Source organism: Oryctolagus cuniculus, chromosome 10, assembly GCF_051225735.1.
Source record: "Oryctolagus cuniculus isolate XC-2025 breed Fujian yellow rabbit chromosome 10, ASM5122573v1, whole genome shotgun sequence".
Taxonomy (NCBI): domain Eukaryota; kingdom Metazoa; phylum Chordata; class Mammalia; order Lagomorpha; family Leporidae; genus Oryctolagus; species Oryctolagus cuniculus.
The window spans coordinates 60077646-60097074 of NC_142876.1; the positions used below are offsets into that span (position 1 = coordinate 60077646).

The window sequence follows — 19429 nt, forward strand, 5'->3', positions numbered from 1 at the left end:
TCAGTTAAGCCACTGCTTGCAATGTCCACATCCACACTGGAGAACCAGTTTGAGTCCTAGCTACTACATTTCTTTCCAATACAGCCTCTTGTTAATGCATTGGTGGCTCAAGTGCTTAGGCCCCTGCCACCCACATGGGAGATCCAAATGGAATTCCTGGCTCCTGGCTTTGGCCTGGGCCCAGCCCTGGCTGTTGTGAGCTTTTGTGCACTGAGCCAATGGATGGAATATCTTGTATCTCTACCCACCCCCCCAAATCCCCATCACTCTGCCTTTCAAGTAAATGCATTTTTATTAAAAAAAAAAAAAAGACAAAGCATAATTCTCCAACTCTAGGTATGGACCACACTGAGTGATTTCCAAAGAATGCAGAATGAAAAAGGAGAAAAAATACTAAGTTTACAGTGGAGAAACCTGACCAACACTACCTCAACCAGGTGATCAAGTGTAATACTTAACAATTTTTTCATGTAGATAGCATACCCTTGATATAACATGACAATATAGTATTTACCTTGTGATCTTCCTCCTATTAACTCATAATCCAGTCTAATAATGAGAAAAACAAGACAAATTCTAACATTAAGGCATCCCACAGAATATCTGATTAATACTTCTCACATCAGCAAGGACAAAGATGAGAAAAGTCTGAGAAACTACCACAGCAAGAGGAGCCCAAAGAGATGTGAGGTGCCTTAGGAATTTGAATGAGATAATGGCACAAAGGAATGACAACAGATAAAAACAGAGAATCTAAATAAACTATGGACTTAAGTTAATAATAATAATGTATTAGTATCAGCTCATTGTTACAAATCTTCCATGCTAATGCAAGATGTTAGTAACAGGGGAAGCTCAGCATAGGATATATGGGAACTCTATGCCATCTTCTCAATTTTTCTGCAAATCTAAAACTGTTCTAAAAATAAGAGTCCACTAAAAAAGAAAAGTAACAGATGGAGAAGAGATAGCTGACTCAGCAAATCAGACAGACCTGACACAGGAAATACCACCAGGAAGCAAGCTGAAATCACTTTACAGAAACTTCCGAAGGCTCGGATATCAGGGTCACCTTCTCCTTCATTCCTTGGCAGGCCCAATTCTGTTTTTCTCAAACAAGATACTGAGCAGATTCTTCTCCAGGAATTTATCATCCAAGGGGAAAGGGAGATATGCAGATAATGATATTTGAAATTTCCTTACCTGATCACCTATCCTTAAAGCAAGCTCACGAACAAGGTAGTTCCAATCAGTTGTTCAGTCTCATTCAACACAAAAATAGCCAACAAATACCAGGTATCTGTGGAGAGCTTAATTTACAAGACAGAAATGAAAACAAATGGGAAATTTTAGGGCAAGAAGGGCCAGCGCTGTGGCACAGTAGGCTTATCTTCTGCCTGTGGTGCCAGCATCCTAAATGGGTATCGGTTTGAGTCCCAGCTGCCTGTGGGGAGCAATCCGGACTGGACTGTTACTGGAATTAGGACTTATTCTATGCATCTGCTCTCCCACAATATGGCGCTGGGAGAGAAGTAAACAGCTTCCGCACAGCTGCCTCCAGTTCAACCAATAAACTGTAGGACTTGCTCCTGATTGGAGAGCAGCGTACTCGGCGTGTGGGCAGCCGAGTTAGGATTGGCGGAGGAGGACTATAAAGGAGGAGAGAGACGGCATGCACCGGGAACATCTATGGGGAACATCTAAGGGAACCCGTGCAGCCCCCGAGAAAGCCGGCCGGCGGTGTGCCGCTCCCCTGCGGAAGTGGGGAATGTGGCCAGGGGGAACTGCCCTTCCACGGAGGTGGAAGGGATAGTAGCCAACCCGGGAAGAACCAGCAGCAAACCCGGGGAGGGCCGAGCAGACGAAAGAACAGCGCAGGGTCCTGTGTCGTTCCTCCATGAAGAGGGGGAGCGACATAATGGTGCCGTGACTCGGATATGAAGCCTAGCTCGGATAGGAAACCTAGGACGGATATGAAACTTAGGAGGGAAGAAACGGGAAGAACTGGGAAAATACCGGAGAGAGAGACTAGCAAACAGCCTAGGGAAAAGCCGGACGAAAAGGGTGCCGGAAGAAGCTATTGAAAGCCTAGGCATAGATTCAGATACGGACTACGGGGGGAAGCTGGGAGAAATCTCTAAGGTCAAAAGCGAAAGTGAAAGCTAGAACAAACAGACTCGGACGCGGACTGTGGGGAGAGGCCAGGAGAAATGAGGGAGGAATATTGTTGGAGGAAAGCTGGGGGAAATATACCGGGTAGAGAAAAATGTTAGGGAAAATGAAGCCGCGAGTGCAGGCCGAGGCGGATACGAAAGCCACTTTGGGGTTCTCAAGTTAGCCCGGGAATAGGGGGCGAAAAGTTGAAACCAGAAGCTGAGACGTAAGCCAGATTGGGATCCGTCTGATTAGCCCGGGGAGCAAAGGACGGGAAGCCAAATCGTGGGGCGGAGACGTATGCTGGGTTGAATTCGCCAGGCTAGCCCGGGGAACTTAGATTGAATGCTAGTGGCGGACACGTAAGCTACGCTGTGTTACTCGCGGAAGCCACCGCGTGCAGAGAGAGCACGGGGCGTGAATAGATAGGGAACGGGGCTGGCGCGAGGCCTTGGTGCAGACGCGAAGGCGCGAAGCCAAGCCGCGCAAAGCCGGGAAGCTGCGCAGATGAAAGAGGCGCGGGCTGAAGCGGCTCAGCCGGGAAGCCGCCGAGAAGTAGCCTCGGGGCGGGCAGCGGGAAGCTGCGGGGATAAGAGAAACAGAAGTTTGGAAGTGGAGTGAGAGAAATGGGAATGTTGGCAGATAGAAGTAAAATGGGAGAAATAGGAATGCCCGGAGATAGAGAAATAGAGAAATAGAAAGGCCTCCCTACAACACTGCACTGTGAGAGCTTGGATTCGGTCTGCCTGATTAAGTGAGGCAATGAGCACGATGAGCACCTGCGGCGGCTAGCAGCTTATGCGCCGCAGGTCACCGAAGACAGGCACGAATTAACATCAGTAAGGCTTCCCCACAATACAATTAGGAGGCTTGGATTCGGTCTGCCTGATTAAGGCGGTAAGCGCCAGCAAGCAGCTCGACCAGAGTATGAGCTGCAGGTCACCGAAGATAGGCACGAACCAACACTAATAAGTCTCCCCCACAATACGGCAATGAGAAGGCTTGGATTCGGTTTGCCTGATAGGTTTTGTAAGCACCTGCAGGCAGTTCTAGCAGAGTAGAGCATGCGCTGCAGGGCACCGAACACAGGCACGCATCAGCGCCTAAAAACCTCCTCACAATGGCGAAGAGAGGACCCGGATTCGGTTTTCCTGATTGATAGGACTTGTAAGAGCCTGTGGCAACTCTAGCAAGTAGAGCAGAGTGTGTGCCGCGGGACACCGAAGACAGGCGCGTATCAATGCCAAAAATAAAAAGAAAGGGGGATCTGTGGGGAGCAATCCGGACTGGACTGTTACTGGAATTAGGACTTATTCTATGCATCTGCTCTCCCACAATATGGCGCTGGGAGAGAAGTAAACAGCTTCCGCACAGCTGCCTCCAGTTCAACCAATAAACTGTAGGACTTGCTCCTGATTGGAGAGCAGCGTACTCGGCGTGTGGGCAGCCGAGTTAGGATTGGCGGAGGAGGACTATAAAGGAGGAGAGAGACGGCATGCACCGGGAACATCTATGGGGAACATCTAAGGGAACCCGTGCAGCCCCCGAGAAAGCCGGCCGGCGGTGTGCCGCTCCCCTGCGGAAGTGGGGAATGTGGCCAGGGGGAACTGCCCTTCCACGGAGGTGGAAGGGATAGTAGCCAACCCGGGAAGAACCAGCAGCAAACCTGGGAAGGGCCGAGCAGACGAAAGAACAGCGCAGGGTCCTGTGTCGTTCCTCCACGAAGAGGGGGAGCGACAGCTGCCCCTCTTCCAATCCAGCTCTCTGCTATGGCCTGGGAAAGCAGCAGGAGATGGTCCAAGCACTTGGGCTCCTGCACCCACATGGGATTCCAAAAAAAGCTCCTGGCTCCTGGCTTTGGATTGGATCATCTCCAATGGTTGCAGCCATTTGGGGAGTGAACCAGCGGATGGAAGACCTTTCTGTCTGAAATCTCCCTCTCACTGTCTGTAACTCTACCTCTCAAATAAATAAATGAATCTTTAAAAAAATTTTTTAGGGAAAAGAAACAATACAAAGAAGTTCCATAAACATTATAATATTGTCAGAGGCAAGAGAAAATACTGCATCTTTGAACAAAAGGATGCTAATGAAAATGAGCATTCAAGAATGAGAAAAAAACTTAGAAACTAAAACTTAGTAGTAAAATTAAGAAATTTTACAGAAGGGTTGGAAGGAAAAATAGAACGCCAATCTTGCAGTTAAGTTCAAGAAGGCTAAAAGAATGCAAAAGGAAAAAAAAAAAAGTCAGTACTAGAGTATGAATCCAAAAGTGTCCCAATATCTGATTATAGGTTTTTTTTAAGAGTACAGGAGGCCGGCGCCGTGGCTCACTAGGCTAATCCTCTGCCTGTGGAGCCCATACCCCGAGTTCTAGTCCCGGTTGGGGTGCCAGATTCTGTCCCGGTTGCTCCTCTTCCAGTCCAGCTCTCTGCTGTGGCCAGGGAGTGCAGTGGAGGATGGCCCAAGTGCTTGGGCCCTGCACCTGCATGGAGGAAGCACCTGGCTCCTGGCTTCGGATTGGTGCAGCGCGCCAGCCGTAGCAGCCATTTGGGGAGTGAACCAAAGGAAGGAAGACCTTTCTGTCTAACTCTGCCTGTCCAAAAAAAAAAAAAAAAAAAAAAAAAAAAAAAAAAAAAGTACAGAAAAAAAAAATCACACATCCTACAAGAAAGTTTTCATTTTCCAAACTGAAAGCTCCTAGTAGGTGCCCAGCTCAAAGCATAGGGGATACCTGCACTGCTGCAGGCTCCAACAGAGACAGTCACAGCAGAGATGCCAAGAGAAAAAATTAAAGGCCCCTGGGTTTCTTTAGTGTCAAAAGCTTCAAAAATGGCCTGTGGGTGTGGCTACACAAGGCAGGACAGGCTCCAAGCTCTCAGACACAGCTCGCCTACTTCATGAGGACATTCAGCTGCAGATGCTCTTACTCATGGGGAGAACTTCACCAGGCTGAGAACCTCCACTGGAACACCTCTCTGGGTGTTTTAGGCCCTCCAATTTGTGCAAACTCCAGTGATGTGCATAACTGCTAGCCAGGTGCAAGTAACAAAACAGGGCCAGGAGTGATGATTCACTGTGAAGCACATCAGGAAAGAGGTACTACTTCCCAGATGTTAAAAATTACTCCATCCAGGTCTCCCATGCAAGCAGCAGAGTACCAAGCACTTGGGCCATCTTCTACTGCTTTCTCAGGTGCATTAGCAGGGAGCTGGATTAGATGTGGAACAGCCAGGACTCAAACTGGTGTTAACATGGGATGACAGTATCACAAGTGGCAGCTTAACCTGCTGTGCCACCAATGCCAGTCCCTAGACTGCACACTAAAAAGTCTATACTTCAAAATTTTCAAGATGGATAGAACTATTATATTATATAACCTCATAAAAAGAACCATATTCACAGGAATGAAAACTATGGAACAGAAAAAATGAACACAAAGTCAACACAAGCATTGATGGAGTTTTTCTTCTGTTTTATTTTTAATTAGGAAAAGCTCTTTTAAGCTTTCAGTATATCTCATTAATAAGACAAAACAAATGAATCAGGAAATGTAAATATATCAAAGTTCCTACTAAGTTATTTAGCTCATTCACATGCAGCAGGGAGATATCCTAACAGAAGGATACAGTTAAAGATTTAAAAATAAAGGGACGACATTCAGAAGACAAAAAAAATCAAGTGCCATAATAATGCAGGTACACTCCTTAGTAGTTTTAACTGGGAGAGAATAAGATTTTGTGTACTTTTATAATTTAAGGAAACTGTTGTCCATTTTAGTAAGAATCAATTATTAGAGTTTATAGAAAAAAAGTTAATTACTTAAATGTTCTATGAATGGTCAGCAAATTTATTTTCTTTCACTTAATCATTCATCTGCACTACACTAAGTATAAAAGACAACTCTGCTTTCTAGGAGTCACATTCTAGATAAAAAGATAAGGCTCTATCTACATTCAGGTCTGTACAAACAGAATTCATAAAGCTACAAGTGAAATGATGGCAAAAATCCCAAAGCTTCATTTAGAAAAACATGCAGTGCATAGAATTTGTATACAAAATTATTCATGTCAATTCCATGAAGATAAAAGTTCTGGGTCAAGGAACAATTTTAAGCAAGCACATGAAACAACTTTGAGACATAAAAACATATTTCGAAACATCATCTTTACACATTAAAAACACATGAAGCTCTCTCCAGGTTACTTCCTTTGACTGTCACTTTCAAGCACTCATGCAGTACTCCCTTCCCAATACTTTCCTGTCCTGGTTTCTAAAAACTCTGCTTTACACTGAACAGGATTTACTTAATTCCCGTACAAAGCCACACACTACTTCAGAGCAAGAGGGATATTTGATGTCTTTTGCCCTTTGCCTTGTGATTGTCTCCACTCTGCTGTCCCTGGTCTAGCTGCAGCTCTTAGACTTCTGCTGGTCTCTGGACCTTCAGGTGGCTGGTGGCTCTGATTTATTTTTTTTTTAAGATTTTATTTATTTATTTAAGAGGTTGAGTTACAGACAGAGAGAAGGGTCTTCAGCCTGCTGGTTCACTCCCCAGATGGCCGCAACAGCCAAAGCTGAGCTGATTCGAAGCCACAAGCCAGGAGCTGTTTCTGGGCCTCCCGTGCAGGTATAGGGGCCCAAGGACCTGGGCCATTTTCTGCTGCTTTCCCAGGCCATAGCAGAGAGCTGGATCAGAAAAGAAGTCAGGATTTGAACTGGCACCCATATGGGATGCCAGTGCCACAGGCAGAGGTTTAGCCTACTAGGACAAGGCACTAGCCCCTGGTGGCTCTCTGATTTAACACACAACCTCATTTAATCCTCAGAACCAGTTATCCCTGTATTACAAAAGTAACAACTGAATAAACTGTCTATCAAAAGTATACTCTTGGGACTGGCACTGTGGCAAAGTGGGTTAAGCTGCTGCCTGCAACAAGTTCCAGTCTCAGCTGCTCCATTTTCCATCAAGCTCCCCGTTAATGTGCTGGGGCTCCTGCACCCATTGCTGCCATTTGGGAAAATGAACCACTTTAACTCTTTCAAATAAATAAATAAATATTTTTTAAAAAGAAAAATCAGGGGCCAGCGCTGTGGCATAGTGGGTAAAGCCACCGCCTGAAGTGCCGGCATCCCATATGGGCACCGGCCCTAGTCCCAGCTGCTCCACTTAACATCCCGCTCTCCGTTATGGCCTGGGAAAGCAGTAGAAGATGGCCTGGGTGGTTGGTCCCCTGCACCCGCGTGGGAGACCTGGAAGAAGCTCCTGGCTTCGGATCAGCATAACTCTGGCCCTTGCAGCCATGTGGGGAGTGAACCAGCGGATGGAAGATTTCTCTCTCTACTTCTGCCTCTCTGTAATTCTGCCTTTCAAAAAATAAATACTTCTTAAAAAAAAATCAAAACTTTCTATGTATCAATGCAAAAAGGAAGCAGAGAACTGGAGAAAAATAATCTTTAAAAAAGAATACTCTTAAATTTGGGAATTCCTAAAGGTCTATGAGTACATGAGTATTTGCTTTTTGTTTTGATTTGAAGACTTATATAATTATTTGAAAGACAAAATGCCAGAGAGAGAGGGAGCGATGGAGAGAGAAATCTTTCATCTGCTGGTTCACTTCCCAAACGGCTGTCAATGGCCAGGGCTGGGCCAAGCCAAAGGCAGGAACCAGAAGATTCTTCTGGGTCTCCCACAGGAAATAGGGGCCCAAATACTAGGGACTTCTGGGCTGCTTTCCCAGGAGCAATAGCAGGGAGTAGGGAAGCAGAGCAGCCTGGTCTTGAATCAGCAGTCTGACATGGGATACCAGCAGGTGGCAGCTCAACCCACTGCACCACAATGCCAGCCCCAAGTACTTGTTTAAATAAAGGTTCTTCTGTAAAGAGTTGACAAGTCATTCATTGATTAAATGACAGAAAGTAAAGCATTATTAAAAGTCTACTAGAGAGGAGCTTATCCACAAATGTAGTTACCAAGTGAGTCTAGTGAAGAAAGCTCTAGTTCAAAGAAGACAATTCTGTTCAAGAACTCAGATACTCAACTGTATTAAGGTTTTCAACTGGCTACCAACAATCAGGATGGGCAAAGATTTTTGAAGATTAAAAGCCTGAAAGCTCCATGCAACTCGGAAACTGTTTAACTTAAGGTTTCTTCTACACACAGCTGAACTTCATATAACCTAAGGGTTATGGTATACTTATTCAAATCAGGAACTGTCAAAATTATCAGGGAAAACCACAGAAAAGGTATCATGTTAGATACTGACAAAGGCTGTCTGTCTCAAATCAAGCTCCTGTCTTTCCTTCCCCCATTAAAGCAGAATCATCTCCCTCTCAGGCTAAGCCTAAGAGCAAAATTTAGCTTGAGTTTAAGGGCCATAATGTATGAAAAATCTTTCAGACACCTGATCCAGTCTCAACCTAGTGGTATTACTCAATCTGTGAAAAGCAGACAGAGAGACATCAGAGTTACATTATTTAACTCATTCCAGAACATGCATCAAGCAAGAATGGTGGGGCCAAAACAACTCTGCCACCATCTTGGCTGGTTATTTCCCTCCCTGGCACAACTGGCTTTGCATACATAAGTGATTCAGAGAAACTCAAGGTCCCTGTAAAGCAGGTGCTATCCTTTTATACCCAGTTTCCAGGTGCTGACATTAGGAACAGGTTCTCTACACTAATTAAGACACGTGTGTCCCACAGTGGAGTACCTGGGTTCAATTCTTGGTTCTGGCTCCTGGTTCTAGCTTCCTACCAAAGATGACCCTGGGAGACAGTGGTGATAGCCCAAGTAATTGGGCTCCTGCCACCAACACGGGAGACCTGGATTGAAATCCCTGCTCCCAGCTTAAATCCCAGTCCAGTGCTAGCCGTTTTAGGGAACTGGAGAATGAATCAGTGGATGGGAACTCTTTTACTGAAGTGAGAAAAAAAGTTTCTAGAATTTCATCTAATAAATGTTAAAAACAAAACATGAAAATAACTCAGAAATGTCAAATAAATGCACAACACTGTTACAGTCCTTGGGCAGTGTGGTGGGATGGGAGTAAGGGCAACAGAGGTCGGTCACTGCCACATGGTGGAGTGGCCTTCAGCAAATCCCTGTCAGTTTCTGTGTCCTCACATAGCAAACAGGGCTAGGGGGGTATAGCGGGTAAAGTCCTAGGTTTACCCTGGCTTCGGATAGGCACAGCTCCAGCCTTTGTAGCCATCTAGGGAGTGAACCAGTGCATGGAAGACCTCTCTCTCTCTCTGCGCCTCTGCCTTTCAAATAAATAAATAAATCTTTATAACAGGAAGGAAGGAAGGAAGGAAGGAAGGAAGGAAGGAAGGAAGGAAGGAAGGAAGGAAGGAAGGAAGGAAGGAAACAAACAGGGCTAGGTGCTGATGTTGTGGCACCACAAGTTAAGCTGCTGCTTGTATTGCCAGCACCTATCCAAGTAATTTAACTGATGGCTGCTCTGCTTCTAATCCAGTTTCCTGATAATGAGCCTAGGAAGGTAGCAGAGGATGGCTTGGGTACTTGGGCCCCTGCTACCCACACTGGAAACCAGGATGGAGTTCTTGGCTCCTGGCTTTGGCCAGGCTGTTGCAGCCATTTGGGGAGGGAGCCAATGGACAGGAAACTGTCCTTTTCCCTCTCCCTAAGCTCTGCCTTTCAAATCAATCAATCTTGAAAAAGAAAACAGCTATTATTTCTATTGCTGAATTGTTGTGTTAATTTATGTGAAGCTAGTTAGAACACTATGTAGCTCACAGAAGGTATTCAAAATTTAATCAACAATCTTTTTACAAACATTAAGTACCTCCTAGAATATTTAGTGCTCCTAATAGGAATCAGTACCATTTTATGGACTAAGAATCTCAAAGGGACACAATACATAAGAAAGACGCCAAAATTCCAAATTCCTACCTTTCAAATAAAGCTACCTATGCAAGCTAGAAAATCTTACAATAGAAGATCAGTCTTGTCTTATAAGTAATTGGCCTGATACACATTTTTAACGATGAAACAGCTTTCGAATTCTTCTCTAAATAGGTCTTTTTACCTATAAAGGTCTTATTCCTTATTCATATACCATCATAAATAGAAGCTATGAGTGTAGGCAACTGGCCTAGTAGTTAAACCACAGCTGGAATACCTGCATCCCATATTAGAGTATCGGGGTTTTGTGTTCTGCTAATATGCACCCTGAGAGGCTTTTCCCAGTCCATCAGCAGAGAGCAAATGAGAAGTGGAGCAGCTGGGACATGAACCAGCACTCATACGGGTGCCAGCATTGCAGGTGGTGGCTTCACCCACTACACCACAATGCCGGCCCCTCAAATGAGATTTAAATCACATTAACTATCTGATGGTTTTGCAGACCACATAGTGGATAACAATTCACAATCATGTAATCAAATTATCACATGATATTATGACAAAATTATTTACAAATACCTTTTAAGCATTATTTGCGTTGTGGACATCACTCTTTTAGAATAAGTTAAACATCAAGTTTCTAGCACAGCAGAATATATCCATCTTGTCAACAGTATAAATATCACATCATAATGCACTGACAGATTAGAACTATCTTGGCCATTACCCAATTCCACTGTTTATTACAAGGTATCAAAAAAGCCTTCAGGTATATTTCAGTCTCTGATGAACTTTTTGCTAACAATTATACTTCCTTTTTATAAAAAGAAATAATATTACCATAAATTAAGAAAACCACTTAGCATGCCTGTGCCACAGCAATTAAAACATCATTTGGGATGCCCACATTTCATATCAGTGTCTGGGTTTGAGTCCTGACTCCTCAGTTGCTGATTCAGCTTCTTCCAAATGTGCAATGTGGGTGGCAGCATGTGATGGCTCAAGTACTTGGGCCCCTGTCAACTACATGGAAGACCCAGACTGAGTTCCTGGCTTTGGCCTGTCCCAGTCCTAGATGTTACAAGTATGACAGGAGTGAACCAGTGGATGGCAGACACTCTGTCTCTATCTGCCTTTCAATTAAATAAAAATTATTAAACACAATATTTATCCTTTCCACTCCATTTCAGAATTTGTAAATGCAGAAATTCAGTCATTAAAGTTAATGGCACACATGTATCTTTTTTTTTTCTTGGCAAGTACAATCATTTGTCCAACTTTACATTTATTAAGGATGCTTCCCCATCTTTAGCTTCTTCTTCATCTATTAAAGTACAGTTATAACCACTAAAACCAAGTAATTTTTAAACCTAGGTCCTGGTACCCAATCTCTTAGAAATATTAGTGTTTTTAATTATGTTTCTTATGAAACATATGAAATCAACAAAAAAGTCAAAATTGAAACAACAGAACATACCAGACCTTCAAAAAGTTTCCTACACACTGAAAATCACAGTTCTCCATACCCACCTCAGCTCACTGTCCTTCAGGCCCCTGCTACCCATCAACCTACAAAGGTCTCAGCCTCATTTCCCTTTAAACTTACTTGAAAAATCAACAGATCTTCTCTACCCATTGCCATACTCCATAAGAATCCAGGCTTAAACTCCTCCTCCCCTCCTCAAATACTTTCTGGACTAGAATTTGCAAAATCCTCAAGGCTACTTTTTTAATACTTTCATTCCATCCTTCTCTCTCGACTACTTTTCCCCTTAGTTCACTATTTACAGAAAACAAAGCAGGGGCCGGTGCTGTGGCACAGTGGGTTAAAGCCCTGGCCTGCAGTGCCAGCATCCCAGACAAGCGCCAGTTCAAGTCCCAGCTGCTCCAGCTCCAGCTCCAGCTCCCTGCTGACGGCCAAGGAAAGCAGAAAATGGCCCAAGTCTTGAGCCCCTGCACCGGTTGCGGCCATCTGGGGAGTGAACCAGCGGATGGAAGACCTGTCTCTACCTCTCTCTAACTTTTTCAAATAAATAAAACAAAACAAACAAAAAAGATTAAGAGTGGGAATGGGAGAGGGAGAAAGAAGAAGGGTTGGAGTGTGGGCAGAAAACAGGGTGGAAAGTACCACTATGTTCCTAAATCTGTATAAAATACAAGAAATTTGTGTACCTTAAATAAAAATTTGGAAAAAAAAAAAAAAGCCGGCAAAATGGCTTTACCTACAGGGAGTGACAGAAAATCAAGATTATATTCATTCACCCCAATACTGATCAACAACTAGAAGAAAACTACAAATGACCTGACAACCAAAACAAAGAAACACAAACAGCATAACAATATTAAGGCATACAAAAGGATGTAATTCCTACCTCCAAAGTTGATCAAGGAAAATAAATATTGAAAAAAAATTTTAAAAACTAAATGTTTGGGGGAAGTGGAGATGAACTGAAATGAACTGAAACAAATTGAGAGACCCAAGATGAAGTGAAAAATGTAGATTTATTAAAATATGTAAGAATAGATCATCTTAGAGTCTTGAACAGGAAAGAAAAAAAACCACTATGATTTTAAAATGACTTAAATTTGTAAGTCATTAAATTTTATTTGTACTCTGCCTAAAAAAATTAGGCAGTTTAGACAAATACAACCATAAAATTAAGAGAATTGGTATAAAAAGTAAATAAGGTATGTATGAAACAAAGACATGGACTTAAACAATGTTCAGTTGCTGCTCAAAAAAAAAAAAAAAATCAATGATGGGAGTAAAGGCTTTCTAAACTGTTCAAACATGCCAAAAAGTTGGATACACAGGCAAAACTAGGAGAGCAATCTGCAGGCTACCCAAGAACAAAGAGTACTTTTCTGTGAGCCAATGTTTCTTCTCCACAGAAAAGGCAGAATAGCCTAATTCAGGTTAAAAATATAAAGCACTACAGATAAACATAAGTATTAATAATGTTCTAACTTCAAAAACAGTACCACATTCCAAAAGGATTTTTAAAAGATCACATTCTAGAAACCACTCTACCCCTCCACCTTTCTAATGCATTTATACAGTCGTTCAAATTTTACATGTGACCTATATAACTGAAAAAGAATTTTAAAATATTCAAGATTTGGGGGCAGTTGTAGCATAGCAGGTAAAACCACCTTGTGCAACACCGGCATCCTACACAGGCACCAGTTTGTGTCCTGGTTGCTCCAACTTTCAATCCGTCTCCCTATTAATGGCCTGGGAAAAGCAGAAGATGGCCCAAGAGTTGGACCCCTGCCACCCACAAGTGAGACCCAGATGAAGCTCCTGGCTTTAGCCTGGCCAAGCCCTGGCCATTGTGGCCATCTGGAGAGTGAACCAGCTGATGGAAGATCTCTAATTCTTAAATAAATAAATCTTTTTAAAAGTCATATAAACAACACTGGGTTTGTACAGAGAAAAAGCAGGAAAAGGACTGATAACTTAATCATTTTGTTAGACTTTACTTGTTAAATGAATTCTGGCTTTTTTTTTAGTCTTTTTTTTTTAATTTATTATTTACTTATGTATTTAATTTGAAAGTCAGAATTACAGAAAAAGAGGGAGAGACACCAAGACATCTTCCATCAACTGGTTCACTCACCAAATGGTTGCAAGGGCCAGGGCTGGGCCAGGTCGAATCCAGCAGCTTTATCAGGATCCATACTTGGACCATCCTTTGCTGCTTTCCCAGGCACATTAGCAGGGATCTGGATCAGAAGTGGAGGGCCCACATGGGATGCTGGCACTGCAGACCGTGGTCTAACCTCCTGTGCCACAGCACCAGCCCATTATCCTCATTTCTTAGAAACAATTTTAATATCAACTGAAACTAACAAAAATTTAGCATTCAAAGGCTTTAGAGGAAAAATACTCTAAATTCAGGCAGTGAGTCAAATCAGATAAAAGATATTTTCTTCACCATTTTAATCCTAAAAGTCACAGCAAGGGATTTATCTTCTACTGCAGCACTGTTCAGTTATCGACTGAAGAGCTGAACAGGGGTAGGGAAGCTTCCAGCTGCATATCAGGAGCAGGGGGCCTAACATGAGAACAGCAGAGACTGGAGGGGCGAAGCAGCATTGTAGCCACCTCTTTGCCACAGACTGTCCCTGACTCAGAGATTCCTAGCTATTCCATCTGGACCTTCCATCATACGTCTGTGTTAAAAAGTACAGAATCTCACTCATGTCAAGTGTTTAGTGTTAGTAAGAGTGTATTACTAAAACAAAAAAATCTAGTTGACAGTTGGGGAAGTGAATTCAAAAAATCAGTTTCTAGCAAAGCCACCAAGGTAACTTATTCTAATGCCTCATTACTAAGATATAGCCCTAAAACTTACTGCTCCAGCCTACAATAAAATCTTCAAACTCTTTCAAGTCTTAATGACACATAAATTATATGTGTGTATATGTATATGTGTGTGTATATATATATATATGTGTGTGTATTCTGCCAATTAGAGGCTCTGCCTAGCAACTGTGACTTGTTTCACCATGAAGAAGGCAAATGATAGGTCCGAAACGGAGTTTGGCCAGGCACTTAGCCAAGAAAGGAATCAGAGAGCTAAAAACAGGATTTCAAAATAAAGGTTCTAAACCACTACCTGACAACTGACGTGCAAGCCAACATGCACACAAACACAGAGTGAGAATCCCTAGGGTCAGAGCAAAGGAAGGATTTCAAAGATGAACAATTTATGTCAGACTCAGAACGTAGTGGCGTGGTGGGTTAAGCCACTGCTTGCAATGCCTGTATCCCACACTGGAGTGCCTGGCTGGAGTTCCAGATACACTTCCAATCCAGTTTTCTGCTGATGCACCCTGGGAGGCAGCTGATGACAGCTCAGGTGCTTGGGTCCCAGTCACCCACCTGGAAGACCCAGATGGAGTTCCAGGCTCCTGGACTCAGCCTGGCCCAGCACTACTGTGGGCATTTGTGAAGTGATATATCTACCTACCTCTCTCAAGTAAATGAAAATAAACACTTAAAAAAAGTCAACTTAAAACCTTCCTGACCCAGGTTGCCAAGCACCAAAGGGAGGTAGCCAAATCTGTCTCCTAATAAGGAAGCTTCTAGCTAAGTGTTACTCTGTCGGTATATATCAGGAAATATGTATACAAAGAGGCATAGAATATGGCTGCTGACACAGAGAACCAAACTATTCAAACTAAACATTAATATTGAAACTAAACATTGCAAATGTTCACTGTATTTGTTCATTGGCTTCATTTAACTTTCTACCACCCTGACCACCGGGTACCATCAAGATTATTCATCCAGGGCTCACCATTCAGGAAAATTGAGTGAACTCATTCAGGAAGTGCCAAGGGCTTTCAGGTCACCGGGAAGGGCAAACAGACTGCTGCTTCCTGCCATCATTTAACAGACCTCAACCAAGGCTCCTAAGTCAAGTCTGTACTTGACACTGGGTAGGACCCCGGTTCCAGTGGAAGGAACAGTCCAGTTAGTAAGACCAAAAATTACAATGCAGGGAGATAAGAACATTTACTGCTACAAGAATGTAGCAATAAAGGAAACAAAGCCCCAGCCGACCCTATTACTTGCTTCTTAACAGCATTTTACTACAGTGTTCAGGGTTTTCAAACGCTTCTGTTTCCAGTTCATCTTAAGCCTAACGTTTCTCTGCTGACTCTTAACCGTGCTAGGAAAAATTAAAACAGAAGCTGTTGTTTCCTTTCTAGAATTCTACAAGGTTCCCACCAACATTTGTATATCGAGATACTTCAGTCTGAGATGCAGGTTGAACACCCCTAATCCAAAAATGTTCCAGTATTCTAAACTTTCAGTGTTGACATGATAGCACAGGTAGAAAATTCTGCTCCATGAAACTTTGGATTACGCACAAAATTATTTAAAATACTGTACAAAATTACCTAGGTTATATATATATATGAGAAATATAAATGAACTTCATGCTTAACTTGGGTCCCATTCGCAAAACAGCTCAATGATTTATATTCAAATATTCAAAAATCTGAAAATAAATGAGAAAATAATACTTCTGGTCCCAAGAATTTGGGGCAAGGGATACTGAAATTGTACTACAATCAACAACTTCTCACTTAATGGGAGGGGAAAAGCCATCCACCCAGTCCAACACTCTGCAGGGTCTGGCCAAGGTGAGGATGCTCAGTAGGTGCACCAGCCCACCAAGGACTGAGTGTCTGCCTCGACCTGAGTGCCCACTCCCCAGCTTCCCGCTCCAGCATCGCCCACCATGCTTTTCATTCAAGCCACTTGTTCATACCACACCAGCAACACATAAGCCATATATTATGGGCTACTAAACAGATGGTAAATATTTGAAAATGCACTTCAAACCTGACATTGCATTGTAAAAATATAATAAATCAGGCAGGCCTAATTTTAATAGGTGTTAAGGCCAGCATCTCTCCGGGGGCAAAGAACTTCGGCAGGGCCTGGCTTCACACCAACAAAGAGGGGCTCGTATTCAATGAAAAACAATCCACAAATTTGGAAAACAAGCCCCAAATGTGCATCAAAAATCAGTCTGGCCGCTCGTTAAGCAATCCTTCAGAGCCTTTCCAAGTATTCAGAGTTCCAGTACTTTCTGAAAGGAAGGGTGATCTTTCTGGTCTAGTTTTGCATAACTATGCCTTCAAAATGTCACCCCGGATTTTCAATGCGAATCGTCTTAATTTGTTCGAGTGACTGGGGAAAATGGGGCTCCTCCGCGTCCAAAGGGGAGAGAGAGCCCTAGGTGCAGACTGTTATCTCCGCACGTTCGGTACAACTGAAGCTTTGCCGCGGGGTCTGGGGGTTTGCGAAAACCGCTCACCCCGAATCCGATCTGCAGACTCCGGGAGGAGGCGCCGGGCCCGCGACCGCCCGCCCAGAGGAAATAACAGCTCCCCGCCGGCCCCCGCTCGCCCCGGGCCCAGCGCGCTAGGGCCCCTGCCGCCCACGGGCTTTTCCAGGCGCTCCCCGATCGGCCGCAGCTCGCACCTCCGCGCCAGAGACCCCGGGCGGGAGCGTCTCAGGTGACCGACCCCACGAGCGGCGGCGCGGACCCGCATGCCTCCGGGGGTGCGTGGTCCTCCTCCTAGCTCCACACACCCCGCCAGCTCGTCCTGCGGCGGCGGCGACTGGAGCCGCGTCTACGTGGCGCGGGTCAGGGATGGGGATGGGGATGAGGGGCGGCCCGGCCGCGCGCGCTGCCTCGGAGGGTCCCGGCCCGCGCCGCGAGGGAGCCCCCCGCCGGCCCTCCCGCGCAGCCCCGTCACAGCCGCCCCGGGAGTCCGCCCAGCGATGGGGGACGCGAGGACCTCAGCCCGTGCCCGCTTACCTGAGGCGGCTCCCCGGCTCCCGGGCCGCGCCGGCGCCCGCGGCCGGCCGAGGGGAGGCGGCGGCTGGACGGCTGCGGCGAGAGCCCGCCGGGGAGGGCGGGCTCGCGGGCGACCGGAGGGGCGGGGCCGGCTGGGGGCGCGCGCGGGTCCGGGGCGCCCGCCGCCGCCGCCGCTGTCTCGAGAGCCGCCTGGGCCGCAGCCGAGCCAGGCGGCTCTCATGAATGAGACCCGGCGGCGGCGGCCGGACGGGAGGAGGGAGGGCGGCGCGCAGGCCCCGCCCCGGCCACGTGACGCGCGCCTCGCCTCCCCCTCCCTGCGGCGCAGCGCCCTCGCCGCCTGGCTCCCCGGGGGCCCGGGGCACGTGCGGTTTCTGGGCGCTGCTCCGCGGCCCTGGCCTGGGAGGGCGGAGCCGCGATTTTTTCCTGCCTGCAGCGACAGGAGCAGTATTATATTTTAAAAAAGTTTCTTGTGGTTCCCATGACAACCGTGCGGCGCGTCACGTGGGACTTAGAGCCCAACTGCCGGAAAAAACGAGTAAAGTGCAAAAAAGGTCTTTGGCGTGAATGTAAAACGGCATAAAATCATATAACACTCATGTTATAAAACATTATAAAATCTTTTGATCGCCAGTAGATCATCTGCTCGTTTGCTTAGCCCTCCCCAATCATATAAACACCTTTTTAAAACGTACTAAAAGCAATGGATTATCATGTATTGCTTTTTATCCTTTTGCGAGCTATTTTATTTTTTATATATCTTTAATCGCTTTGCATTTCATAAGGCTTTTTATACATTTCTATTAACACATATCCGGGGTACAGCCAATACGTTTTGAATTTCAATACGTTTACACAGCCAGTGCTGATCATTGCTGTCCCCTTGTTATTTTTTTAGAGGCATCTAACTCCTCTCTTCTAGTTCATTCTATCATTGAAAGTTACAAATGGAAGGGTGTGCTAACTTTAAATGCCAGTTCATGTTTCAGTGTGCTTCTCTGAGATGGGCCCAGCCCCAACACAGTTTTTCCCGGGGTGCCTGGTCTGTGCTGGGCCCTGGGGGGGACCTGCTCCCACCACAGGTGATCACTTCCATACCCTAGTTCCTTGGGCTTTTCTTTGGAATTCCACCAGGCTTTTCCCCAACCATGGCCAAGGCCCTACAGATAGGTGATTGCCTTGGCTGAAGCCCACAGAGGAAGTTTCCTCATGTTGCTTTCACCTGGCTTCATAAGTGAAGTAAAAACAACCCCCTCCACGTTCAAAGCATTTTACTCCCCCGTGGAGATGTGGAATGAAAGAGAAAGAACCAATGTTCAATTTTATCTCAACAAGATAGAAGTCATAATGCGTTTCCCACAGGAGCGTTTGGAGGATTCAAAACACCTACCTACAAGGTGCCTGATTTAACTCGATGCCTGAAATCTGGAGCAGGTCCTTACTGCTTGTTTTCCGTCTGCCCTTCCATTCTTCCTGCCTAGACTCTCCCTGTTTCTCTTGGGCTTTTTGCAGAATCTGCTGCCTAAGAGGGGAATGTCCTGCCAAGCTTCATCCTTCCTTGCATCGTTCCGAAAGCCCCAGACGTCCCACTCTTCCTCCACACAACCCTGGGATTCACACCCCGCTCAGGATGATTGGTTCACGTTTCTAGTAGTTTCCTCATTCTCTGGTGTCTACCTGACTCGCGCCTCCATGTAAGCAAAGTAGAGACTCATTATTTGTTGCATGCTGTCTCTTCACTTCCTGGGCTGACACCTGGACAGTGGGTAGAGGACACTCAATCCCCAGCTACTCCCTGGGGCTGTCAGAGGAAGAAAGTCCCTGCTTCACCCTTCCTCTGACTCACTACCTTCCAGTTCCTTGACGATGTCCTTCACTCCTCCAATTTTCCCCTGATCTCAACTCGGGGTCCAGTCCTGAGCTTCAGCAGCCCGGGGCTTCTCCTCCCCTAAAAAGAATCCGTCCTCGTCCCTGCGGTCCCCTGCCCTGTGAACTTATTTCATAGCTTCCCCTCCCAGCCACGCTCCCTGGAAGAGAGGCTTTTGCCCTTTCACTTCTTAACAGC

At 45.3% G+C, this 19429-nt stretch overlaps 1 protein-coding gene and 1 long non-coding RNA gene across 3 annotated transcripts in view; one reads left to right on the forward strand and one right to left on the reverse strand.

The window, feature by feature from the left end:
* The window catches only part of LPIN2 (lipin 2), a 101971-nt gene extending 84343 nt beyond the window's left edge, over positions 1-17628 (reverse strand). Inside the window, exon 1 of one of the 2 annotated variants that reach the window (XM_051851363.3) lies at positions 17368-17628. The gene's annotated coding sequence lies outside the window, so the exon portion shown is untranslated. Of the gene's footprint in view, positions 1-17027; positions 17176-17367 lie in introns of those variants that run through there. The other variant, XM_070050416.2, reaches the window with a different exon arrangement.
* LOC149123787 (uncharacterized) overlaps positions 349-19429 on the forward strand; it is a 33656-nt gene continuing 14575 nt past the window's right edge. The window contains exon 1 of the long non-coding RNA XR_016214627.1: positions 349-17062. This is a non-coding gene — a long non-coding RNA (uncharacterized LOC149123787). The remainder of the gene's footprint in view (positions 17063-19429) is intronic.